Source organism: Xyrauchen texanus, chromosome 35, assembly GCF_025860055.1.
Source record: "Xyrauchen texanus isolate HMW12.3.18 chromosome 35, RBS_HiC_50CHRs, whole genome shotgun sequence".
NCBI classification, from domain to species: domain Eukaryota; kingdom Metazoa; phylum Chordata; class Actinopteri; order Cypriniformes; family Catostomidae; genus Xyrauchen; species Xyrauchen texanus.
Window position 1 is genome coordinate 11,163,265 of NC_068310.1, and position 27,829 is coordinate 11,191,093.

At 40.2% G+C, this 27,829-nt stretch overlaps 1 protein-coding gene across 4 annotated transcripts in view; it reads right to left on the reverse strand.

Moving 5' to 3' along the window:
• The window catches only part of LOC127628383 (zinc finger and BTB domain-containing protein 46-like), a 164,533-nt gene that overhangs the window by 127,647 nt on the left and 9,057 nt on the right, over positions 1-27,829 (reverse strand). For 2 of the 4 annotated variants that reach the window (XM_052105103.1, XM_052105100.1), the window contains exon 1: positions 1,166-1,380. The exons of 1 other annotated variant lie outside the window; for it this stretch is intronic. The gene's annotated coding sequence lies outside the window, so the exon portion shown is untranslated. Of the gene's footprint in view, positions 1-988; positions 1,127-1,165; positions 1,381-27,829 lie in introns of those variants that run through there. One more of the 4 variants, XM_052105101.1, reaches the window with a different exon arrangement.

The following is a 27,829-nucleotide window of genomic DNA, read 5'->3' on the forward strand; positions in this document are numbered from 1 at the left end:
CTATTCGCAAGATTGAGCATATAAAGTAACACATGAGTCCAACCAATCATTCGTCAGAATCGCGTGCACCTGTAGCAATCCCAATCCAACAAGCGCGAAAAAAACATCAATCGATTGTGAACGGCACATTGTTTTGACAGACGCTTTGAACGATACAATGTAGCGCGTAACTATAGTATCGCTGGATTCACATGTATCATTTTAGAGACGCGGGTTCGAGAATATTACTATAAACGCTGAAATTCTGCCATCGGCGAGCCAAACAAGTGGGGTCGCTCCTCCTAAAACCAACCCGTCAGCGAGGAGAAAATGGAGGAAGACGGAACTGACCAGCTTTAAGGGGGCAGACGGGGAGGACAATAACCCGAAGAGCAGCGAAGTAACACGACGAGACCTGACGCTTCCCCTCACAGCGCTCTCTTCAAGTTGAAAGAAGTAATGGCCGTCGCGACCCTGGGTTTCGATGTACGGGAAGTAAAATAATAAAACCCCCTTCCCTTTTCTGGCAGTACACTGAGTTTAGGGTGTTGACGCAGCAGAAATCTCCAGCTGAAGAAATTGCCCTTTAGGAGGTTAAATGGTAAGAGTAGAGAAGAGGGGTAAGCACTTTGCCTGCCAAAGCTGTGTGAGCTTTTAATTTAAATGCCACAATCACTGGCCCCCAAAGGACATTGCTTCAGGATCAAAACTTGAGGAAAATATTATAATAGACCAACATATATTATTAAACTATTAAACGTATAATACGAAGGAAACAATCAGGTAAAATTGAAATAAACAAAAAGTCTTCGCATCACTCAAATAAAAGTATATCCTGAATGAATGGCTGCACTGCACATCTGACAGCTGTTCTCATGTGCCAAACGCGTGCATCATCTGTCATGAACATTTTCTCACCTGGAGACGTCAAACAGGTTGCTGTCACGCAGAAAATAAAACAAACGCGGCACGATTTGCGGCCTCTCGGAAACTCACAACTTGAACTTACCTTGTGCGCCGAATACCTGTCTACGAGCGCGAGCTCATATCTCTGCCATAGATTCAGGTGACAAAGTCAACTATGAATGCAAATGCACTACGCGTGAGCGCTGAAGCCACTTCAGCCGCCTGTATGAAGGGAAGGAACTGCTCTTACTGATAGTGTTTAAAGGTGAGAGAGGCATACCTGTTAACCCATGAGTTCTGGGTTAGCGCGATGTCGATGCTTCGGAGCTCCAATTTGTCGGTCTTGATAGTTTTGAGATAGTGAGCACGTCAAAAATATCAGTAGTCAGCTTGTCTCGCGCGACGCGCGTGTGTCCGTCAGTGTAATTCACTCGGTCGGTCGCTCTCCCTCTCTCCGCGCTCGTCTTCTTCTGTATTTCTCCCTCCCCTCCCTGCTTTTCCGTGTCTCGGTATCAGGAACCAATCTCTCTCTCTCTCTCTCTCTCTCTCTCTCTCTCTCTCTCTCTCTCTCTCTCTCTCTCTCTCTCTCTCTCTCTCTCGACTGAAAGTCAAATACAGGAAATGAGGCAACAAACAAACGCTCGCCATCAAACCCTGGTCAACTCAAGCTCAGCTCATACAACCATTTTTTAAGATACAGAGGGCAACATCCTTACCTTGTAATTATAAAGCCTATGATTAGCTAACCTATATGACAGGTGGAAACTAGGTGTATTTTATTAGTTTTCTTTTATTGCCACTGAGAAAGTCATTACATCATTAAATTATTATAATTATATGTATATAATTATTAATATTAAACATGTAAGTAACGGTGTATTAGCGCCTTTTTAACCTTAGCGGTATTCAAAGCGCTTTACACTGCGTCTCATTCACACACCAATGACGGCAGAGCTGCCATGCAAGGCGCTAGCCTGCCTAACCCAGCTATCTGTCCATCATACTATAAAATGAAGGTCCTTTATATTATAATACGAAATTTAATAATAATAATAATAGTAATGGATCTCAATAATTATAAATATGTACCTATCTATTTATCTAAATAGGTCTGTCTATCTATTATTATACAATATATAAGAGAGATAATTATCCATCCATCCATCGTCAACCGCTTATCCTGTGTACAGGGTCGCGGGGGGCTGGAGCCTATCCCAGCTAACATTGGGCGAAAGGCGGGGGACACCCTGGACAGGTAGAGATAATTATAATAATTAATAATTATTTTTATGGGTAATGCAAGTGGGAGAGTGTTATGCATGCAACTGGGGCATGTAGAGATGAGTGAGCGCCTGCTGTATATGCTTTTGTCCACCGTGCATGTTCTCATGAACATTTGAACATTTGAAATCACGCTCTCTCCATTTTTTTTAATTTGTGTGGAAAATGTCACCTACCCTCTTCTGTTAATGACAGGAACCATGGTTTTTGCTTATTTTGCATATTCTCAGCGCTTCACTTCTGAACTTTGTTATCTGAATTGTGTCTCTTACCTTTTAATCTTAGATACAACAGTCAGGCCATTTTGTGTTGCGCATGTGTTTGTTTGATAGCTTTGGTTGGATCGGAATGTGTGTCAGGCAGTATGTGTGTGAATTGTGTGGATTAAACCCATTGGCCTGTAGCAGGGCTCCTGGGTTAGGCTCCTGTGCACACGTCTAATGCTGATGTTCTTTAGCCACTCTCTGCGTCCACAATCCGTGTCAGAATCAGGCTGCTATTCTCACTTGGTCTATCTGTCTGACTTTCTGTGTGCGCCAACACTGGTCTGCCAATCTGCCTGTCACAATACAGACAGCCAGATTACTTCTCCTTTTATCCTGCAACCTCTTAAACAACCCCCACACTCATACAACAGGGGGCTCAAACTTTACTAGCCCTCTTATGTATTTATTCATCATACAACAGGCAGTCATTAAAACAACATTTGTTTATTTCCTGACTGAGAATCCAGTGTTTTTGTCACCTGTGCATTAAAAAAAGTAAACAACTGAAGCATACAGGTTGAAACATACTTTGCGCAAATCTTAGTTGCCAATGCATGGTCTGGTAGCGTTTGTGTGTTAACATTGCAGCAGGGGTGAAAATTTCATCAAAATGTTGGGGGGGACAATAAACATAACAATTCTCAAGAGCAATTTTAGAAGTGGACACCAAGGTTTTTTTTTTGTTGTTGCCCCGTTTGCATTTGTATTCTTTTATTTCTTAAACAATTATTTTAAGAATATGTCATTATATTATTTACAATACACATATTTTAATGATATTTTAGGGGGGACAACCCTCAGATAGGGGGTAAGTAATTAAAAGAAAACACTCCTGTAAAAGGCAACACAGGAAACAAGAATGGAATTCAAGTGCTGACATGCGTTTGAACCGTGACAACAGGAGGAGAAACATAAATAGCATCCTTAAAAACTTTCTGAATTCTGAAATTAATTGAGGCCCTCCTGCCGTGCAGCACTGTGGAATAATCGTTTGCATCAAACAAGCGGACGCAAAATATATATAAACACAAACTGTCATAAAAATAGCATAGATGGATTTCAAAGCACCGTCCCCCACTACCTTTCACCATCAATTTGCCATTGAGCTGAATAGTGTTCCGTTGCCGACAGTCTGTCAGTGGATGCGAAGGGAGACCAGGTGTGTGTCTGTTCTACTCAGCAATGGTGCGGTTTCCTATGGGGAGCGCAGTGACGGGGTGTCCATCTGTAGGTGCAATGTGACAGTAATGACAGCTGACAAAAACCAACACAAACTCCTATGCTACCCCCACCTTAAAACACACAACACACAAACAGAATGACAAGAAAACAATGTCACCTCCACACAAGTTAATGAGTAAAAAAAGAAAAAATAATGGATGCAGTGAAGAAGAGAAACTGAAAGGGAGAGATATGAATTGTACTGTAATATAAGAAAAGCGACAGACTATCTAACTACATGACAGTTCTTAGGTGTCAGCGTGTCCATCAGAGAGTCTAGTCTGGTCAAGTCTAATCTTGTCTAAAAGTCTAAATAATTTACTCTGGTTTTGTTAAACATGCAACAATTCAATCACAGGGAACAACTTTCCTGGTGTAATGAAGCACTCACAGTTAAAATAAGTTAAATAAACTGCGGTTCTCTGCCTTTTTTCATGTCTCCTCAGCTCCCATGGGATTATGGGATAGTAAAGTCCACTTCAGAATCTCATTAAAATAAGTGCTGTGGGTCGTCCAGATATTTCTCGCCTACTATTTTTTGAATACTGAGAATTCGAACACCCCATAGGAGCTGAAGATTCCTACTCAAGTTTCCAAGTTGGAAGTCCGAAATGGTGTTCCATTGCACCTTTCATAATAGGAAGTTGAAAATTCTGACACTCCAAATTAAATGGAACACGGCATATTTTCTGGAAGTGAATTGCTATCGAAGCCGTATAATTTACCTGTTTGTCCCGAAACATGCTCTACATATGAATATATTAATAAAAATGCATGGTTTTGCAAATGCTATTTCATAGATCATTGTATTCTGAAATGTGTCAGACTAACAATTTATAACAGCGCAAGTCAGCGTGGCTGCAAGGGGCGCTATAGTGTACAGTGTAAAATAATTTTTTCTTTTAGGTTTTCACTTTGATTTATGCTAAATATTTAACAATAATTCAGTGAAGACTTGGAAACAACTGAGAAAAGTACTTTTTATATTTTCCTTGTATCTGGTTTACCCATGCATGTACAGTATACTGAAGCATGTATATATAGTTGTTAAAAAGGGCATCCACACTGGGCAGTTAGGCAAAGAAATGTGTGTTGCAGCTGTTTCCTTCAGGATCAAAGCATACATTTCATTTTTACAAGGCAACATGAAGTGATGTATTTCCAAAAATTGACAGTGATAAACCCTTCATTTCATGAAAAAATTATCCCAAAAAAAATTTAATCGGCTACCAGCATTTAAAAATAACGTTTTCACTCAGGAACAATTGAAAATCACTTTGTTCTGGTTTTTGGTTACGTTCTGCTAAAACGTAACCAACGTTACGTTTTTTTCATTCCTTGAACTGCTTTTTCCTCCTTGGTCCAATGAAAATGTATCTTTAATCACTGACATCTAATGGTACATGTGTGGCTATGGAATCCCATTGAAGGATGGCTTCAATATCACTCTACAGGCCATTCATACATTGACTTCTTTGGACACATTAATGTATAAGTAGTCAGATACTTACATACTTGGCCAATCACTGCGATATAGATGTGTTATATTTTACACATTTATTAGCTCAAATGTAAAAATAATAAAAGTTATTTGTGCATAAATTTAATTTGTCATAATGTCATTTCCACATTATGATTTTTGCAGGGGATTTTAAATTTTTTATTTGTGTACTTGCAGAGTATGTTTCTGGATTTATAGTACTACTCATTTCTTTTTGCTGCTTGTCTCTGCAAAATCTGCCTTTAGCAAGCAGCTTACATACTCTGCATCTCTTGAAATGAATCCGCATTGACAGACCACGGATACAATGTTCATTTGTATTAAAACCAAAGGGAGAAAAACATGATTTAATCAGTAAAGCTTCAGGCTTTCTCTTGAGTCGTTACTTGTTACAATGTTAAACAGCTGCCGCTGGTACTCTTGTTGGTACTCATTGTGGTACGTTGTTGATGAAAATGCACCTTTGTTCGAAGCTAAATACTTCAATGAGACTTGCAGGGGAAGGGGGGGGTGGAGTCGGCAGATTAGGCTGTTGAATCAAGTGTGAAAACAACTACAGACTACCTGACTTAAAACAAGGCTTTTACTGAAGTTAGAGCCCTTCATGTTAGAGATGGCCTGCGTTGTGAGCTGGGCTGAACCCGGGCTTCTCTCCTCGCTCTTCCCACTCCGCCCACTCCATTTCCACTTCTCCTCTCATTTCTTTTGTAGCACAGAATGGCCTTGGCTGACCATCACTAACCCACCCCGTTGCTGCCCACTGCCTCTGCCCCCTCAGAAATCACTCAAGGCCCTCTTTCTTTCTCTCCCGCTCCCTCATTTCTTTTCTATGCAGTTCTTTCCAGAGGTGACCTTCCCCAGCTTACAAGCACACAGACTGAAGATTTACCTCCTGTTAGGCTTTAACAAGCTCCTAGCATTCTTTCTTTCTCCCGTCAGTGTCTGTGTTTTTTAAACCTAAATGAAAGCTAACCAGACACCACTGTTCCCACACCACTCCATGTGTGTGCGTCTCTCGCCACCTTATATCTCATTAACTTTCTCAGTGCTTGTAAGGGGCTGGGGGGTGGGGAGGAGGGGTTAGACTACAAAACATCCTTTTCTTGCCCTGAAGCAAAAACATCATCTTCTTGTGGAGGTCACCCTCCTTATAGAGCTCTCTGGGTTGGAAGACTATACTGCTTGTTTAATGATGTCAGGGAACACAAAGATTCTAGGACATCTCTCCCTCTTTTTTACTCTTTTCTCATGAAATACTACAAACATATAGACCTGATAGAGAAAGGGTCTTTCTCTTTTAGAAGATACTTTTAGAAGTATTCTTGAAGTATTCCATGAAACAAACATAAAACCCAAAATATAAAATCAGAAAATATAATTAAAACAGAATTGAAATAGAAAAATATTGAATTTTTAACCTGCCTAAGGTTCCATTGTTGGTTTTAGCTGATGACCATACTTGGTCTTGTCTTGTCTTGTCCAAGGGTTTTAGAGCAGCTTGCTGACCAATTAAACCAGTAAAACATCCACTTTACCAACCTAGAACACCAACTATAACTAGCCAGGCTGGGAGACCAGCTAAAACCATCAAATCACCTGAGGTTGCTATAAGGTGTGTTTTCTCTCTCTTTCTCTCTCTCTCTCTCTCTCTCTCTCTCTCTCTCTCTCTCTCTCTCTCTCTCTCTCTTCATAAGTGTTTTTACATAAAAGTCATCAGAGGGCTTTGGGGCTTCTGTTACTTAGTCAGACTGTGAACCAGCAGAAAACCAGCTTGACCAAGCAGGAGGACCAGCTTAGACCAGCAAACTACCTTAGTCTTTTTTAAAGTGTTTTTTATTATTATTATTATTATTCCAGCAGGGTTTTTATATAAATGGTTTTAGTGGGATTTTGGGCATATGCAACCTGATAAGACTGGGAAACCCACTAGACTGTAATGCACACACAAGACGAGACAGTCACAATGTCGGAGTAAAACTGCTTTATTAAACAGTTCAGGCAACAGTACAAAAAGGGCAAATCCAGTGAAGAGTAGTCAAGGGGGGCGCGAGGTCGAAGCTTGGGAATCGGAGTATATCAAAGGGGCAAATCCACAGAAGAGTAGTCGAGGGGAGCGTTGGGTTGAAGCCGGGGAATCAGAGTATATCAAACGAGACGAGACAAGCGAGAGGAAAAGACAGGGGGAGCTAGGGGAACACTAGAGCTGGCAAAGCGAAGGGGTAAACTAAACAATAACCAACACGAGTGAAGCGAAAGGGCAGGGTATATATAGGGGAAAACGAACAGTGCAGGTGAGACTAATAATCTAGTGATTAAAATGAGTGCGGGTGAAACTAATACTCTGATGATAGTGAGCGAGCGCGAGAGCCAGAGGGGGCGGGTGCAGGTGAAACTAATAACAGAGAACATGAACGATAACAAGGGGACTGTGGAGTTAAATAAGGGACGAAAGTAAAACTACGGAAGACCAAAAGGGACAAAATGGGCAAAGAAGAGATAAGGGCAAAACGAGACAAGGTGAATGTTACATAGCCCCCCCTCAAGGGATCGGATACCAGACGATCCCAACGAATACAACCCCAGAACAGAAAACCCACAAAAACCCAAAAACAAAATGAGGGCAGTCCAAGGGGCACAGACGGTAGGCAGGAAGTCCAAGAGGGCAACGAGGGGCAGACAGGCAGTCCAAGGGGGCAACGAGGGGCAATAAGAAGGTCCACGAGGGCACAAAGGGAAATGAAGGCAAGGTCTGTGGGGACATAGCGGAAAGGCGGGTGGCCGGGAGATCTGGGGGGCAGCCATAGGGCAGAGACTGGGTCAGGGGGCCTGGAAGGCGACTGTAGGACAGGGACTGGGTCCGGGGGCCTGGAAGGTGACCACAGGACAGGGACTAGACTAGGAGACCCGGGAGGTGGCCACGGGACAGGAATAGGGTCAGGAGGCCAGGGAAAAGGCCACAGGACAGGAAGAGGGTCAGGAAGTCCGGGAAGAGGAACGGTTACTGGGGAGCTGGCAGAACCAAGTGAGGAAGGGTTTCCGGGGGCGGAGCCGTGAAAGGCGGGGCCGTGGAGGACTTGGGAGATGGAGTCCTGGAAGGCAGAGCCGTGGGAGACTCGGCAGGCAGGGCACAGAGAGACTGAGGAGGCGGCGCCGAGGAAGGCTCGGGGGGCTCAGGAGGCGGTGCCATAGGGGGCCCAAGAGACAGGGCAGAGGGAGGTGGTGCCGCAGGAGGCTCTAGAGGCGGGGGCCTGGAAGGCTCAGGAGGCGGAGCCGATGGAGGCGGCACCGTAGGAGGCTCTAGAGGCGGGGGCCTGAAAGGCTCAGGAGGTGGAGCCAATGACGGTGGCACCGTGGGAGGCTCTAGAGGCGGAGGCCTGGAAGGCTCTGGAGGTGGAGCCGAAGGAGGCTTTAGGGGCTAAGACCTGGAAGGCTCTGGAGGCTGAGCCAAGGGAGGTGGCGCCGTGGGAGGTTTCTGAGGCGAAGACCAGGCAGGCTCTGTAGTCTCTGGGGGTAGAGCCGTAGGAGGCTCGGGAGCTGGAGCTCTAGAAGGCTCTGGAGTCACTGGGAGCAGAGCCGTAGGAGGCTCTGGAGGCAGAGCCGTAGGAGGCCCGAGAGGCGGAGCCGTAGGAGGCTCGAGTGGCGGAGCCCTAGAAAGCTCTGGAGTCTCTGGGAGCAGAGCCGTGGGAGGCTCGGGAGGTGGAGCCATAGGAGGCTCCGGAGGGGGAGCCGTAGGAGGCTCGGGAGGCGGAGCCATAGGAGGCTCAGGAGGCGGAGCCGTAGGAGGCTCGGGGAAAAAGAACGTGGAAGACTCGAGAGGCTCTAGAGGCGGAGCCCTGGAAGGCTCGAGAGGCTTGAGGGGGGGAGCCATGAGAGACTCGAGAGACGGAGCCCCGAGAGGCTCGGGAGGAGGAGGAGCCCTGGAAGACTCGAGAGACGGAGCCCTGAGAGGCTCGAGAGGAGGAGGAGCCCTGGAAGACTCGAGAGACAAAGCCCTGAGAGGCTTGAGAGGAGGAGGAGCCCTGAAAGACTCAAGGGACGAAGCCCTGAGAGGCTTGAGAGGGGGAGGAGTCCTGAAAGACTAGCAAACCAACTTAGGCTTATTTAATGTGTGTGTTTTTTTATTTTTTATTCCAGCATGGTTTTTAAATATATATAAAAATTGTTTTAGTGGGGTTTTGGGCAACTGTGACCTGGTAAGATTGGGAGACCCGCTAGACAAGCTGAAAACCAGCTTGACCAGGTTAGGAGACAAGCCAAGACCTGCAAACCACCTTAGTCTGGTCTGGTTACGTGCTCAAGCTGTATCCCCTGAGAAAAAGGCCGAAAGCCCCGGACTCAATTCGGATGGTGAACTGAATGAAATCCGGTGTTAATTGATGAATGTGTTGGCAATGCTGATGAAGGTCGTTGCAGACTTGGAGGATCTTGCTGTGATACGTCGATCGATCACTTCCATTGAGTTGGTTACAAGATTGTCAGACTTCAAGAAACGGATCGATTATCTTATGTCATCAGAGAGGTAATTAGCTGCTAATCCGCTAGAGACCAAGGTGGATTTTGGAACGGCCAAATTTCTGAGATCATCCGATAAAGATCTCATGTTATGCGAGGCTAGGAGCAAATTAGGGCTTTCTTGGAAGAACCACAGCATTTTCTTGTTCCTAGACTTTGCGAATTCGACAAGAGAGAAACTTGATCGATTCAGGGAATGCAAGAATCAATTACATCAATGGTCGCTTTTGCTCTGATGTTTCCAGCCAAACTGAGAATAGATACTAAGGATGGCCATAGAGCATTTACATGCCCACAGCAAGCATTGTCCTACATAAAAACAAACGAGTGAGTAAGCCATTTGGTGATTTTCATGTTGCCACCTAGTGGAACTGACTCATTGAACATACACTTAACTGTCCAAGAAACTGGGCTCCTTTTTCGTTTCATTTTGTGCTTGTTCGGCCTAGCGGCCGGAGTTTGTTTTGTGTAGAATAATTTCTTGCAGGACATATGAGTGAGTTTTTTTTTGTGCTGGTTCCACTAGTGGCTGGAGCTTCTTTTGTGGAGGCACACACCTTCAAGATAGTTTTATCTACATGTTTTTTTTTGTGTGTTTTTATTCCACTTATTGGCTGGAGTTTGTTTTATAGATTATCTTCTGTTGTGTAATTCTGTTTTACAAATTTTTGTATAGAAACAACAGACTTGAGCAATCTGATGGCAAAGTTGTCACGGGGGCTCACGTAGTCGTACATGGACTGTTTGAGTTTAGAGGGATGGATGCTGGTTGGGCGCTTTCACGTGCGGGGTTAATGCGCAAGTTTTTTTTGTTCTGGGGAAAGTTCGGGGGTTGATTCTTGCACCAATGTGGAATGTGGTCTTTATAATTTAATTTTTTACACACAATCAATTCTTATATGTCAAAATGTCAAATGTTAATATGAATGGAATGGATTATCTCTCTCCACATGGAATGTGAATGGTTGGGGCACCCCATAAAAAGGTTCTTTCCCCACAGGAAGCTGAAATATTTGGGAAGATATGGGATGGGCATGTTTTCTTTAGTGCTGGCTCAAGTAAGAGCAGGGGAGTCATGGCATTGATAAGTAGACATTTAAAATTCAAATGTCTCAAACAGATTAAAGAAAATTAGAAAGAGTCGTTATTGTTTTAGCAGACATTCAGGGGCAAAGGTTGATTTTGGCTAATATTTACGCGCCTAACGTTGGTGATCAGAGCTTTTTTATAGATCTTGAAGGGATGTTGCAAGCTGCTGGCACCCCTCATGATATAATAGTGGGAGGAGGCTTTAATCTATTAATGGACTCAGTCCTGGATCATATTGAAGCAAAAGTGTGTAAGCCCTCTAGAGCAACATTGATGCTTCACAAAATCTTGGTCTTGCAGGTATTTCGAGACTTTTGAACCCATCTGGTAGAGACTATAATTTTTTTTCATCAGTCCATAAGTTTTATTCTAGAATAGATTTATATATATATATATATATATATATATATATATATATATATATATATATATATGTCTCTCATTTCATCTGTTGTGGATTGCTCAATTGGAAACATCTTAGTCTCAGATCATACTCAGTTTAGTATAGAGGTGTTGCCATATACAGAGAAAAAGGAATCAAATAGTTGCCACTTTAATGTATCCCTTTTGCAAAATCCTGAATTCCAACAAATGTTAAAGGCTGAAATTTTTTTTTATATGGACACCTTCTGGTCCTCAGTATCCTTGTTTTGGCTGTTCAGGGCAAGACAGTCCTCCGGGGGATAAAGCAGGGCAGCTTTTGGCTAGATATATAAAGCAGAGAGATACATTTTCTACCACTCCCTCAGTGAAAATTGCTTTTTTTTATATTTGCTAATTGATATTAATATTGCTTTTAAATAATTCTATCTTCAATTTATAGTTCCACATCTTCATCTACTGATGAAGATATTAGAAACATTGTGAAACAATTAGATCTCCCTAAACTGATAAATGCACAAAAAAATTATCTTGATTCTGAGATAATCTTTGAGGAGCTTGATGAGGTAATTAAGGCCTTACCTACAAGCAAAGCTCTGGAGCCAGATGGCTTGCCAGTGAGTATTTCAAATCTTATGTTACAGAACTAGCTCCACATTTGTTAGAAGTTTATATGGAATCATTAAAGAATGGAAAGCTTCCGCCAACCATGACACAAGCCCATATCAGTCTGATTCTTAAAAAGGACAAAGATCCAAGTGAGTGTAAGAGTTACCGTCCAATTTCCCTGATTCAGCTAGATGTTCAAATTTTGTCAAAACTTTTGGCCAACCGACAGAGGTGGGTAGTAACAAGGGATGCACCGATACTACTTTTCCTCTTCTGATCCTATAGCAATCCCGATCCGATACCAGTGCTGTTTTTTTGCATAATCAGTTTAGAATATCTTTACATTATTTTGTGGAACTAATTGGGAGAACTCTTTAATATGTAAAGAAACACAAACCTATAACTACACAATATTTCATTATAAATGAATAGCTTATTGAAAAACTTTATTGTTAACTTGTATACTGGATAGTGTAGCCACAAAATTAACAGTAATTCCAGTATAAGTCATCAGTAGATGTTTTTTTTGCATAATTTTTTCATCTTGTATCTGGACTTTAAAGGATTCAGATCTCTTTTTTTGTTCAATTTAGTTGTAAGATATCAACTCACTTTTTATTCACTCTGTTCTTTTTTGGAACCCATTCAACTTAAATATTATTATCATTTGTAAACAAAGTAATATATAGTAATATATTTCAATCGCGCACCTTTAACTTTTAAACCTTCGCGCTTTTATTTTGACATTCGGATCTCTCCAGGAATCCTGTAAGTGTGTCTGTTTGTAGGCAAGTGCATAGTAGTTTAATTTGCTTCTTATTCAAATTCTGGTAAAAATAAAATAAAAAAGCACCTCCAGTGCCATTCTAAATGTATATTATAAGTGAACCGAACTTTTGAACATCTACATCTAAGATGTTGTTCGTGAGTAGCGCTCAAATGTTGCGCAACACGTGAAGGCTGTAAACAGAGCAGCGCCATTCACTGATGCGCTGGAGCTGCGCGTGCATTTTATATTTTTACTTATTAAACACAGCCTTTTGTGATACACAGAGCTATTGCACATTTTCAAGTGGCTTTGATTTAAATGCACAAGTCATATGAACTACTTTAATTGTGTTTTTATGGTTCTTGTATGTCATTTTTTGAGCTTGACGGTAACAAACTTGACTAACACACAGTATCGGATTTGGTCGGGCTCGTCGGATACCCATCTAAAAGCTTCAGTATCGAAGCCGATACCGATCCAGGTATCGGATCAGTGCATCCCTAGTAGTAACGCACTACATTTACTCAGTTACATTTACTTGAGTAACTATTTGGGGGGAAATTACTTTTAGACTAGGTTTAAAAGCGGTTACTGTGAAAATTTACAGTGACATTTTTTTACTTTTACTTCCTTACAATTGCCGGCGATCCTGTAATTACATTACTGGGTTTAATTTGAATGAATGCATAATTTATTGAGAGATTATTGAATGGGACTTTCACATAGAGGTGCGCTCAGTCACAGACTGTCACTCAAGTCATCAAACAATGTGAAACACTTTCTTTGCTCTGCACAATTAAAAAAAATAATAGTTTTGTCATGCAATGCCTTCATTTAACACCAAGACAAGCGGATATTTCAAGATTAAAATCACAGCTTCAATTTAATCCTCTGGGGTCTGAGGGTGTTTTGGGCCCTGGAGAAGTTTTGACATGCCTTGACATTTGTGCTATTTTCAGTTGCTTAAAAAACAAATTAATGGCTAATGTCTGATAACACTGTATTCAGCACAAACTGGGCTACAATAATATGTGAGCAACATGTATGTACATGTTTGTATTTTTGAGAAAATAACGTTTATGCATGTATTTTGAAAAAACTAACATTTTAAGTAATTGAAATGAGGCCATATAACACATACTAAACATTTGTCCACAAGGCTTTTGAGAACTGGATTTGCAGCCTAGAGTTTTTGCTACAAAATTATGTCAAACCCATCCTGATCACTCAATCATACAAAACAATATAGTAATTTAACTTTTGTAAGACACTTTTAGTGTTAGAAAGGTCATATGCGAGGAGGTGTGAATTATCATGAATATTGATGTGATTCACACCTGAGGAGACAAAGAACCTCCCCTGGGCCCATCAATGAGGAATGTGACAGAAAGAGAATGAATGTGAGGAGACTTAATTATCAAAATAAAGTTTTAAGTTAAAAGAAGTAATCTGACATTTTCTTTACATAAATATTTCACTTAAAAATGTTAGACCTACACTACCGTTTAAATGTTTTAGAAGTCTGTTCTGCTCACCAAGGCTAAATATATTTGATCCAAAATACAGTAAAAGCAGTGATACTGTGAACACTTTTTTACAATTTAAAAAAACAATATTCTATTTGAATATATTGTAAAATGCAATTTGTGATCAAAGCTGAATTTTCAGCATCATTACTGCAGTCTTCAGTGTCACATGATCCTTCAGAAATCATTATAATATGCTGATTTTCTAATATGGGCATATTTACACCACATTTGTCACATTTACAACCAAACACATATTTGCAAGCACAAGCTTTGTTGATGATAATGAGGCAACATAAACACTAGTTAAAATATAATCTAAATGTTCATATTATTTTTATACCATGTTACATATCATATTTATATGTAATATATCATACAGATGATGATGAGTCTGCATATAGAAAGGAGATTGAACGGCTGGCTGTCTGGTGCAGTCAAAACAACCTGGAGTTGAACATGCTCAAAACAGTGGAGATGATTGTGGACTTTAGGAAGAACACCCCAACATTGTCCCCCTCACCATTATAAACAGCACTGTGGCAGCAGTGGAGTCATTCAGGTTCATGGGCACTACCATCTCACAGGACCTGAAGTGGGAGACACACATTGACTCCATTGTGAAAAAGCCCCAGCAGAGGTTGTACTTCCTTCATCAGCTGAGGAAGTTCCAACTGCCACAGGTGCTGCTGATACAGTTCTACACAGAAGTCATTGAGTCTGTCCTCTGCACTTCAATAACTGTCTGGTTTGGTGTAGCTACAAAATCAGACATCAGAAGACTACAGAGGACAGTTTGGACTGCTGAGAGGATTATTGGTTGCCCCCCCCACACTTCCAGAGTGAGGAAAAAGGCTGGTAAAATCACTCTGGACCCCACTCACCCAGCCCACTAACTTTTTGAACTGTTGCCTCTGGCTGACGCTTCAGAGCTCTGAGCACCAGAACCGTCAGGCACAGGAACCTCAGGCTATCCATCTCATGAACAGTTAAATTGCCCCATTGAGCAATACTTATGTGCAATACACAGTTAGGTCTATTTATATTATCCAAAATATCCACTTCTGCCATTACATACATTGTACTGTACATAATATACTGTATTTTTGTTCATTATATAAAGGATTTGTAATACGTGTGTGTATGTGGGTATGTATAATTATTTATTTTTATTATTCTATTTTTGGTTTTTGTTTCTAATTGCTCAAGCACACAGAGACTGCTGAAAACTATTGCAGCTACTTCAGGCGGATTAACTATAAATCCATGTAAACAAGTTAAGTGTAAATAAATGCCATGGCCCTGCTATTCGTGTGATTGACAACTGGAGCATGTACAGACAGCATTTCTCCATATGAGAGATGTGCGGGCACAAGGCGATCGTATGGCGAAGAGAGTGGTTGTGTCCGAAATCGTTCACTCGTTCACTTTGGAAGCTGACGTATACACAAAGCGTCAGATCTCTGGGGCTGTCACAGAAACAAACAACCTCACATATTAACATTTAAAATACTTGGGCCTTACTTGTTATTCTTATTAAATACTATATTCATACAATAAATCTTAATTCTGTTTGTCATTTTTAATATGTGTGTTAATATATAGAGTAAACACATTTGATCAAATAAAGAGTATATTTTAAAATGTATCTGTATGTTTTGCCTCTCAATATGTTATAATGTTATTTTAATCAAGTAATTATTTGTCAAAAAGCAATTTAATACATTGCATGAAAGAAAACATTGCAGGAGTGAAAGAAGCAGTAAACTCCCAGCTTGTACGTCTTTCCCGGGGTTGATTGTGGGCAATTAACCGTCGTCGAGTGTGCATCAAATGTACATTCGAAATTATAGTGCATTGGGGGTAATAATGAGTAAACAAAAGTAAGGAACGAGTGGATTACTCAGAATTCAGACAATCTTACAAAATGGCGGACACTCTAGATAGTGCATTATACAGTGGATTGGAGGCAGTTTCAGACACAGCGAGTGTTCCACGACCGGGGTTGGTGCCCTATGCACTAGGCTGCTTTTAGAGGGCATTTAGAGAGTTCTGCTGTACAGAACTAATGATCTAAATTCTTTCGACACTGAAAACTGTAACTACACTGAAATAAGAATCTGCGCAGGATTTTAAAAGCTATGAAATAGTTAAAGAATGCATTTATAAAGCATGATCTTGCTTTGGTTTATATTTCAGCATTCTATATAATGTCCTTTTGGGACATTTTTCACTTTTTCACCGTAATAATTACTAGAAATGTTTCCAAACCTCTCTTATTGACGAATTCATCCAGATCTGACAAGAGCCCTTTCAGGGATAGTTCACCCATAAATTACAGTTCTCATTATTTACTCACCCTCATGCAACCCCAGATGTGTATGGCATTCTTTCATCTGCTGAACACAAATTAAGATTTTTAAACTAAACAAAATCACATAAATCAGCATAAAAGTAATCCATAAGACGCCAGTGGTTAAATCAATATCTTCAGAAGTGACGTGATAGGTGTGGATGAGAAACAGATACATTTTTCATTTTTGGGTGAACTATCTCTTTAAATTGAAAGCTCAGCCATAATTTAATATTCTGTCATCATTTCCCTACCCTCATGTTATTCCAAACCAGTGTGATGCTTTGCATTATGTGGAACACAAAATATGTTTGACAGAATGTTAGGAACTGACAGTCTCTGTCACCATTCACTTTCAAAATATGGAGGAAAAAAATATTCACTGAAAGTAAATAATGACTCAGGCAAACATTCTGTCTAATATATCCTTATTATGTTGCACGGAAGAAAGAAAGTCATGCAGGTTTGGAACAACATGGTGAATAATACTAATTCTGTAATACATGTTAAATGTGTATTATGTAATGGAATATAGGGGAGTTAATGTCTATTATGTCCTTTGTGAAAGAAACGAGTTACTCAATACTTGACTACTCTTTTAATTGGATACTTTTACTTGAGTAATTATTTTTTTAAAGTAATTGTACTTTAACTTGAGTAGAGTTTTTGGCTACTCTACCCACCTCTGCTAACCGATGATCAGCAAATTATCAGACGCCGGTCGCTGCCATCTCACTTGATACCGAAAAGGCTTTTGACATGGTAGAATTGGATTATCTTTTTAAGGTTTTGGAAATATATGGGCTCGTAAATACTTATATTGAATGGATTAAGTTACTTTATAGACACCCGATAGCGGTGGTACAAACAAATAGATTAATTTAAGATTATTTTACTCTGGATAGTGGCACCTGGCAGGGTTGCCCTTGTTCCCCATTATTGTTCTGTCTTGCCCTGAAACCATCAGCAGCCGCGATAAGAAAGGAGGATGATTTTCCAGAGGTGATGGCGGGAGGGGTGGCACATACGCTTTTGCTTTATGCAGATTATATTTTGTTATTCATCTCCAACCCCACTAGATCTATGCCTTGCTATCAATTAAATAAAGCCTCTCTATCAAACTAACCAGAGAAGTTAAGTTGCACCACATTATCCCACATGTGCACTCGATATGGACAAAAGTGTCTGATTCAGATTTGAATTCTGCCACTAGCAAATGGCTGAACCCAAAATTATGTATTGATAAGTTCCCCTACTGCTAGTCATAGTGGATTGTGAGTGGGGTTTCTACGCTCGGTGACCTATATGAGAGTGGAGTGATGAGATCCTTTGATAATTTGGTTCAACATTTTGGGATTCCCAGATCTCAGTTTTTTAGGTATTTACAGTTGCGCCACCGGCTCTGTACTATTTTTGGGAGTAGCATACACCCCCCCTAAAGTGGCAGATACTTTGGGAGTGATGATTACTGCTTTTAGAAAAGGTCATGAGGCATTGTATATTACTCCCTGCTAGTTCAGAGTCTGGGGGACGGAGTTTAAACTTCAATCAAGAGATTATGGGAGAAAGATTTATATTGGTATTGGAGGAGGGAGTGTGGGCTAGGATTCTAAAAACGTCAAGTCTGTATCTAGAGATGCAAGGGTGGGACTTATTCAATTCAAGATTTTACATTGATTCTATTGGACCCCCTCTAGATTGTATAGGCTTGGTCTTAAAAACACACCCACCTGCTGGCTTTGCCAATCGGAGGATGGAGACACGACCCATGTTTTTTGGTTGTGTGCTGAGATCCAGGAATTTTGGTTGAAGGTTCAGAGTATTGTGTGTGATGGGTTGGGCACTCGGGTTTCCTTTTTCATCAGACTCTGTGTTTTGGGTGATGAGGGCGGTCATCGACGTGAGAGATAAATACGTAAATAACTGGGTCCTGACCAGTGCTATGATGTTTTAAGGAGATGGAAGTCAGATGGAATGCCCTCAATTCAGGAGTTGTGCTAGGAGTTGGGGAGAATGGCAGCTTTCGAGGAGGTCTCGTGTAGAAGGCTGGATATCTGGGATTATTTTAATGGGAAGTGGGGTAGTTATTTGATGTTTTTGGGAGACTCTCGTAGAGGCACTGTGGAGAGAGGCGTAATTTTAGAGCTGTATGATTATTATATTTTTTATTTAATTTGTATTTATTTATTTCTATTTTCAGTGTGTGTGTGTGTGTGTGTGTGTGTGTGTGTGTGTGTGTACTTATGTAAAACCACAGGGATGTTAGTTTGAGGCCGGGGTGGGGTTTTTGATTTGGAAGGGGGACAGGAAGTAGTGGGAGTTAAATGTTAATTCATTGTATATATGTTTTGTTTTCTTTGTCTTTTTGAATCAATAAAAATGTTAATCTAAAAAAAAAAAAAAAGTCTTGATAAAAATGTTATAGAGAAAGTAAAGTCTTAGATATCAAAACATTGTTGAATTCCATGTTACTGTATTCTTCAAAGCTATCTCAACCTTTACACCCTCACAAGCTGTTTAAAGGTCTATTGAGAGCCGTGTGTGTGTTGAGTGAGGGGGAGGAAAGAGTTAATCCTCAATGATGCCCCCTGATTTAATGACCTCCTGCAGAGCAGCAAGCCATTTAATTTGACCTTCCTTGACCTTTAGGGGCCATGACACACTCCCACACCAGAACAAATTACCCCTGACCTCGTAGGGAAGGGGCAGTGCTCAGCCACGAGGGTTCTTAAGTCATCCGCTCTGGCTCTGCATGGGAACTACACTATTTCACACATGTACATATGCCTGTGTGTGTGTGTGTGTGTGTGTGTGTGTGTGTGTGTGTGTGTGTATACGCTATACACAAGAAATCAATGCAATGTATTATTTCATTAGACAAACAAAACAAATGCATTGCAGGATAAACATAGAGTAGTTTCATGTATTTTTCTTTGTTGCCCTCAGGTGATTTCTGCACAATTTATTTTGGAGTTTTTGAAGATTTCATTGTGTGGTTTCATGTAGGAAAACATTTAGGGGTAAAACACAAGAGGAACTGATGTCAATAAAAGGCCAGAACTTTTTTCAGACAAACATTTTGTTGCCCATGAGAATGTGTGATTTACAGGGAAACACCCTTGTTCCTGCACATGATGGAGCTGTTTAGAACTTCCTTAAAATTAATGTCAAAAGCCACCCCTGTTGTGTGCAGTGTTCTTCCCCTCTTGCTTTCTTCTTCATTGCGTTACACTTTTTCTGTTTAGGTCAGTCTTTCGAAAACACGAGGTCACATTTCACACCAAAAGAAAATGCAGTCTATATTTAGGACCATTATTTATTTTTTTTGGCTACAGAATGTAACATTATTTTCTTGACACATTTAAACACATTTCTCTCATACCCAATTCTCCTTACTGTAACACATCTGGACATTTTACCTTTTAGTTTTTTAAATAATTCCCATTATTTGCAATGGAGATTATAATTAGAATCTCAAGACAGTAATACAGTGCAGTATTAATGAGAAAATTGTGCTTAATTGTTATGAAAATAATGTCACAATGGGAAAAAAATTTAAATGTTCCTAAAATACGTTTAATATTCTTTAAGCAAAATATAATGTCTTTCTTTTGTTCTAAAATATATACAATATAATTGTTCTTTCTTTCTTTCTTTCTTTCTTTCTTTCTTTCTTTCTTTCTTTTCTTTCTTTCCTTCCTTTCAGCATTAGCATTACGAGAGGCTTCAGGGGGCCATGCCCCCCTCACTTCTATTAGTGTGCCCCAAGCTAAAATTTTATATTTTGCAAAACTATTATATCTTTCCTAGGTATTATTCTGTTCAATAAACACAATTTGCTGCTCCATTATAAAAAGTAATAATCTATAACTGTATTTGCTTTTGAGCACTTGCAGAGTTACGCATGTTCTAGTGTTGCAGCATTGTCTAGGGTAGCTTGCGTGCTGTGTGCAGAGACAACTCAAGTTGCGCACTCCAAAGTCAGACAGATTCACAGATTGTCTGTTATGCTCACAACCTCTTATTTCTAATTCTGACATTTGTATATATATGTATATATTTACAGCACCCTGTGCTTTTACTTTGCTGACTCCTGCTGCTGTATCTACACTATAGAAATTTCGGTCTGCCCATGAAAAGTCTCTTTAATAGAAGCTAAAAAAGATGAATGAATGAAAATAGCGTTGTGCAGTACAGGTCAAAATCAAATCACAAGATAAAATGTGTCCCTGTGCCTAATGTAGTCTACATACACTGACATACAGTTTCTTAATAACTTTTTTAAAGACAAGAAAAAAGCATGTCCGTTTAGTGTTTGAACTTGAGCTCTTTATCAATCTGTTAGGAAGGTCACAACAGCGAGAAGCTGTCTTAAGTAAAGAATATTCTTTTATATTTACCCTTACTCATCCTTATTTTTATTTTTCATTTACTCACCCTCATGCCCAGATGTGTATGACTTTATTTCTTCTGCAAAACACAAAGATTTTTTTGAAGAATATCTCAGCTCTGTAGGCCCATACAATGCAAGTGAATGGTGACCAGAACTTTAAAGGTCCAAAAGCACAATATGATATGTGTGGGTGTTTTTTGGCAATTCAGATTATTCGTGCATATTGCCACCAAGGTTAAGATTTATAGTTAAAACTTAAATATTGATCCGTTTCTCACCCACACCATCATATGATTTAACCACTGGTGACTTATGGATAACTTATGCTGCTGTCATATGAATTTTGGAGCTTCAAAGTTCTGATAATTATTCACTTGCATTGTGAGGACCAATTGAGCGGAAATATTGTTCTAAAAATCTTAATTTGTGTTTAATAGAAGAAAGAAAGTCATACACATCTGAGATGGCATGTGGGTGAGTAAATTATGAGAGAACTTTCATTTTTGGATGAACTATTCCTTTAATAAGCATCAATTCTCTTTGATTCATAATTTTCAGTTGAGTGTTTATTTTATTTTAGTCTAGTTTGTAGCAAGGTAGAGAGGTATACATTTTATCTATTTTTAATGTTTGGTGTAGTTTTAGGGTTTTGCATGTCTAATAAAGCTGTGAATTGACCTGTCCTTCAGACAGCAACTTACTTTCTATCTTTCTTTTTCCTCTAACAGCCTACACCTTAAATCTCTTGGGGAGCATTATTATTTTTTAATTTTTAATTTTTATTAACTTTTTTTGGCATAATCGTCTCAGAGGCTGAAGACACATACCCACACTAGTGAGGTGGTGGCCTACATGTGTCTAAGCAGCGGTTAATGTGACAGGACAGGCCCCCAGCCACTGCCTTTGCCACAGAGAGCGACAGAAAGGACATTAGGAAAATACATAGTGCAGAAAGAATGATAACCACTCTCTCTCTTTCATGTCTTGGTCCTTTTCTCTTTCCCTCCTGCACTAAGGGGATATGTATTGGAAAGTAGCTGGCACCAGACTCTGTGATGTCACTGCTGGTAGGAGTTTAAGCAGCTTACTTTCATGAGAGGAAGAAAGAGAGAAGAAAAGAGAACACATAGTGTGGGTTGAAAGGGTAGGGGCATGTGGAGCTGCTGTATGTGGGTATGTGCTGGTGTGGAGGATGACTGTGTGTGACAAGGGTAGATACATGGAGCTTAGAGTGACCATTCTTAAGCCATGAATAGTGTGTGAGTTGCTGACATACAGTTTTAGGGTCAGTGATTTGAACAAACTTCTAACCCAGTGATTCCCAACCCTGTTCATGGAGTCCGACACTGCACATTTTGTATATCTCCCTTTTCTGACACGAGCTAATGAATTGAATCAGGTGTGTTTGATTATGGAGATATCAAACATTTTTAGTGTTGGGGGGCCTCCAGGAACAGGGTTGGGAATCACTGTTCTGACCCTAATGGCACACTCACGGTGAAGTTCTTCGTTCTTTGCTCAGAGCCAAAAAGATGTTCGAACCAGCTGAGCAACGACATAATGATTGGGAACATTCAAACAACAGACCCGCTGCTGTGGGAGGTGTTTAAAGGTGCATTTAAATATGAGAACGCGCAAGACAACATGTAAAACTTCAAATAATATTACATTAAAATGTGTTATCAATGACTTCATGCCTCATTCTATGACTGGAATTCACACAAGGTCAGTAAAAAAAGCTGTTTCAACTATTCGATAATTTAAGTAATATCTATGCAATAGATAATGTGTAATTTGTAATGTTAATTTTTGCATCCATGGCGCTAATGCTCTAACGCGACATGTAACCATATTATGTGCCGATTCTAATTTATAATGATACTGATAGTACTGCAAAGGTGGGTGTATAAAAGAATGTAAATGGGTAGAATACAGACAAAAAAATTATGATAGGCATATCTTACTTTGGGCAGATGTGTGAATGGCTTTCGGCTGCAGATGGCACATGAGTGAATGGGCACTTAAGAGTATTTGAGAAGATTTGATTCCTTTTGTAGACTAATAAAAAAAATCTTTGAAAATGTCTCTATGCGAATGATCGTACAGATGTAGGCACATTTTCACCAGCTCGGTAATAACTCTGCACGCCAGTGTGTTCATGTTGACTGATCTTAACTGAATGAACAGGAATTAGCTGTTGGCCTCAAAGTAGGTGGAGCTCCAGGTCCCACATACGAATAATGTGGACCAATGGCAGTAAGGTGTTTAGCAGCCGGTAAGAAGTTTTGCTGAAAGTGCACCCTGACGAGCTGTTACGAACCAACAAAACAAACTTAAAAACACTAAATACATCCGTTCATTCTTCAATTTCGTAGGAAGTGCACAGAGGCCTTAAATATTATTCTTTGGTGTGTGACTCATCCTGCACTGTTTGTGCTATGAACATGAATGACACCTCAAATCATGTGGATGTTGAGGAAAGGTGTGCTTTAACTTTACTAATCGATCTGACTCGTAGTTTCTACCTCACAAACAATAAAACTAGTGAAAAAATCTCCTATAAATTAACAGAACATTGAAGAAGACACCAGAGTCACATGGGACCAGAATATCAAATAGAGATTAAAGTAATATTCTGGGTTCAATACAAGTTAAGCTCAATTAACACCATTTGTGGCAAAATGTTGATTACCCCAAAAACTAATGTTGGCATGAAATAAAAATTCACCCTATCTCTTTTATTATTATTTTACCTCGTAATCTTTAATCAAAATGTTATAACACGATCTTCCGGTGAAATTACAGATTTCTTTCTGGTGACACATGCAGGACGTGTCCAATTATTTAGTCTGCTTAAACCGTGCCCTTTCTTATAAATACCACAACCTTGCATAGAGTTGAACGAAGCATCAATCGCATGTTGGTGAAAATGGCAAGGCGTATTTTTGTCTGTTTTCCTTAAAAACTATCGTTCCTTAACTTCCTTGGTTACGGGTCAGCTGGCTTGAATTTAAATTTCGAATGAGGAGAAATAACAGCAAATTCACAGTTGTGTTCGAGACATTTAACGTCTGAATTGCTGAGGTTATCTCTAATGAATACAATGCCTCCGGAGTTTATTTATATTTTTGAATGCAGTTATCTTGGGATATTCCTTTAAGAGTGGGTTACAATGAGCCACCTAGAACACCTTAGAAACCACCTGAAACACCCTAGCGACCACATACTAGCACACTAAAAAAACATCAGAACGCCTTAGCAACTGTATAGCAAATGCCTGGCAACCACACTTATCTAGCATAGTGGTTGCTAGCACCACCCACATTTTCTTGTGAAGATGATAAAATCTAGTTATACATATTATAATTAACTGTGTTGTTGCATGTTAGCATATTTACATAGAATGTGTGTCTGTTCATCTGTTATTCAGATGTTGATGCTGAAATTTCTCTTTGTGTTTCCTGATCAGTGGCCCTACCATTCAATTGTGCTCTTCCTGCACCCTCCCTCTGTTGCACTCTATCACTCTTCCCCCTTAACGCCTTCTTTTCTGACCTCACATTTTCTCTCTACCCGCAAAAGCAGGCCGGACGGATAGAGCATCCCACGCCTTCACATGATGCCTCACCCTGAGCGTCCTTTAACCCTTTTCAACCTGTAGGAGTGTGGAAATTATTAGGATGGGTCTCCTTGTACAATATGTGGGGCTTAAATCTCTCATCACACATACACACAAACCCAGCTGCACTGACCTCCCTTATGTGTGTAAGTAATCTATAACCTAAATGCTATAACTCTGGATATCTCAATCTTGTTTATCTTTATTCATTTCTATTTATTTCTTAAGTTACAAATACATTGGGTTTGGTGGAGGCGGAAAGTTGTTACTCTATAACCATGCGCTACACAGACGGGTTTCGCTGTTGCGCACTGTCTCCGTGTTGATCAGTGCATGACTTGCACTGTTCTGGTTTCTTCCTCCATATCTTCAAAGTGAAGTGGATCAGCACACTTTCCAAATCTGTCATCTTTGATGCTGCTTGTTCTTTATGGCGTAGCCATTCACACTTACTAGACCGTCTCATTCTAGCACTGAATGCAAAGGAGGAGCCTAGCCTACAGCCTCAAAAGGACTGGTCTAGGAAGGACACAACCAGACTAGGCTGCAGCCTTTCATTTGAGAAGAACCCTATGTAAGCGTCTTCTGCTGAACATGTTTACATATGCATCATTGTGTGAACATCGACGGTGGAGAATGATGTGGCAGATGCAGTCACGGGCCCCCCGGTAAACTTATGCGTTAAAGGAATAGTTCACCAAAAAATTTGCCAAAAGAGTTTCTTCTTCTAAACAGAATTTAAGATTTTTAGGATTTCTATTTATACGATTTTTACCTCTTTTAAGCAATGCAAGTGAATGTACTCAATTTTATGATGGTCCAAAATGCACATTTAGGGTGCATCAAAATAATCCACATGACTCCAGTCGACAAATAAAGTTCTTCTGAACCTAAACAATTGATTATTTTTAGAAACAAAACAATATTTATATACTTTTTAACTACAAATGTTCACTTCCGTACATCTCTGTGACGCACGCTCATGAGAGGGAATGACGTAAGCTCGTTGGTAAGGTCACGCGACACGTGGAGGATGAGGTAGGAAGTGCGTCATTGTTGACAAGAGAAACTTGCACAGACCACAGACCAAGTGCTGTTCACAAACCAAAACATTCCAAAACAATTTCAAACACAATATTGGATGATTTTGATTTTAGAAGAGAAGAAGGAGTCTTTTGCTCAGTCCTACCTATTTTAGCCCGAATACACAGATGAGGAACTGAGGGAGGTGGAGGAGGCTGCAGCAGTGGCACAATCACAAGTTTTGGGGAGGCAGAGATCTATGGAGGCATGGTGGTGCACATGTAGTAAATGTACTTCCTGCCTCCTCCTCCACGCGTGACCTTACCAACGAGGAGGCCTGAAATGAAATCCTACAAATCTTAAATTCTGTTTTGATGAAGAAAGAAACTCTGGATGGCCTGAGGGTGAGTAAATTATCAGCAAATTTTAATTTTTGGGTGAACTATTCCTTTAATATACGGCCCTGGATATTTCAATCTTGTCTATCTTTATTCATTTCTTTTTAAATTACAAATACAGCCACACACAAACACACTCACTTCCACACACACAATCGTTTTTTGTTTGAATTTTACATTGGACAAGAGCAGATTATTTGCCTGGCTTCAGTCACGCAAATTGCTCGTTTCAGATGATAAGACCATTTAACGTGCATAAAGCGTCAAAAACGAGAACATTCAATTTGCAAACTTTAAATGGAGGAAGAACCTATGTTCTTACCAGGGTGATTGCTAGGTAGTTTCTTTTCAGTGGCCAAGTACAAAGAGCCCACCTCTAAGTTTCTAAAATATTTTTAACCCCAGATATGCTCATGTAGCTGTAACTAGAAGAGGATGGTGCTAACAGCATCAAAATCATGGGTTTGATTTCCAGGGAACTCACATACAAGAAAAAAAATATACCTTTAATGCACTATAAGTTGCTTTGGATAAAAGCGTCTTCCAAAATGCATTAAGGTAGGTATGACTCAGGCCTCCCTACTTAAAGAAAGTCTAAGGTATTTGTTGTTGCCTGTTTTATCATCCACTAAGAAAAATCATAATTGAGATAACTGAGAAAGTTAAGAACACACCTCTCCTTGACACGCCACTTAATTTGAGTAATCATTAATGTCCGTTGCACAAACAGTGCGGTACGAGTTACACGCATGTTTAATACTTTGGGTTACAGGTTTGATCTGACACCTAACTCTACATACAGTATAAGCTTTAGAAAGCACCACTAATGATTTAAAGATACTCAAAAATACACAGACCAGACACACACACACACTAATACACAATAACTTGTCTTGTCCTCTCAGCAAATTCATGCTGATGAAGACACAAACACTCCATCATCAGGTCACTCCTCCCCATCCCTGCATTTCTCAGTTCCTCTATCCATCCCTCCTTTTCTCGCCTGACCAGCTCATCTAATTTACTTTTTCATTTCTTCTCTCACCAAATCTCCTCTCCCCCTCCCTGACCTCACCTTCTCTCAAGTACAACTCAGAAAAACACTTAAGTCCACAAGTGTGTGTTAAATTGAAAGATGGCATCATATCTAACAAAAGGGAGAAACCCACATATCTATGAGGAAATGTAAATAGTCATATAATATTCAAATAAACCTGCACACACAAAAGCAAATATACTGTACACCTTAAGACGCACAAACATATTACACATAAACTGAAAGATTTTGGAAGTGACTACTGCAATTCATCGTTCCATGTGTGTACGGAATACTCGAGTTAATCCCTATTTCACAATGACTGACATAGAGTTGGGCGTCTCGTGACTGTAAACAAGAAACATGGATGCCACCAGTTTAATCTGTTCAGTGTTAGCTAATGAAGTGATATTAGCTCTTGCTGACTGGAGACATATTATTGTCTAGTAACTTCTAGTAAACTGCTGTTGAGGTGTGTCACGAACCCCGCTCCTCTGTCCCATCCCCGCTTCGTCGCACACACACTCACTCCCTCGACCTCACTCCCTCGTTTAGAAAACTAGTCTCGTCTAGTTTTGATCTCCTCTTGAACTCCTCTTGATTACCCCCTTAGCTTGCCAGCTCCTCATTCCCCTAGTACCCCTGGCTACTCCCTTTGTTAGTTTACCCGCCTCTCGATCCTGTATTCCCCGGCTTTTGACCCTACGCTTCCCTCGACAACTCTTCACTGGATTTGCCCGTTTGTACTTTTGCCTGCTTTTATTGTTAACAATAAAAGCAGTTTTTGACTTACATTGTGACTGTCTCATCTTGTGTGTGTGTGTCCGGGTTACAGAATAACCAACCTCACCGAAGACAGTCACAATGCATCACGCGGAGAATTCGCGCAGCTCACTAGAGCGGATGTTTTCAGCACACTCTGCCACAGGATCTACCGGTGGGAGTCATGATCGCAGCTCACAGCCCA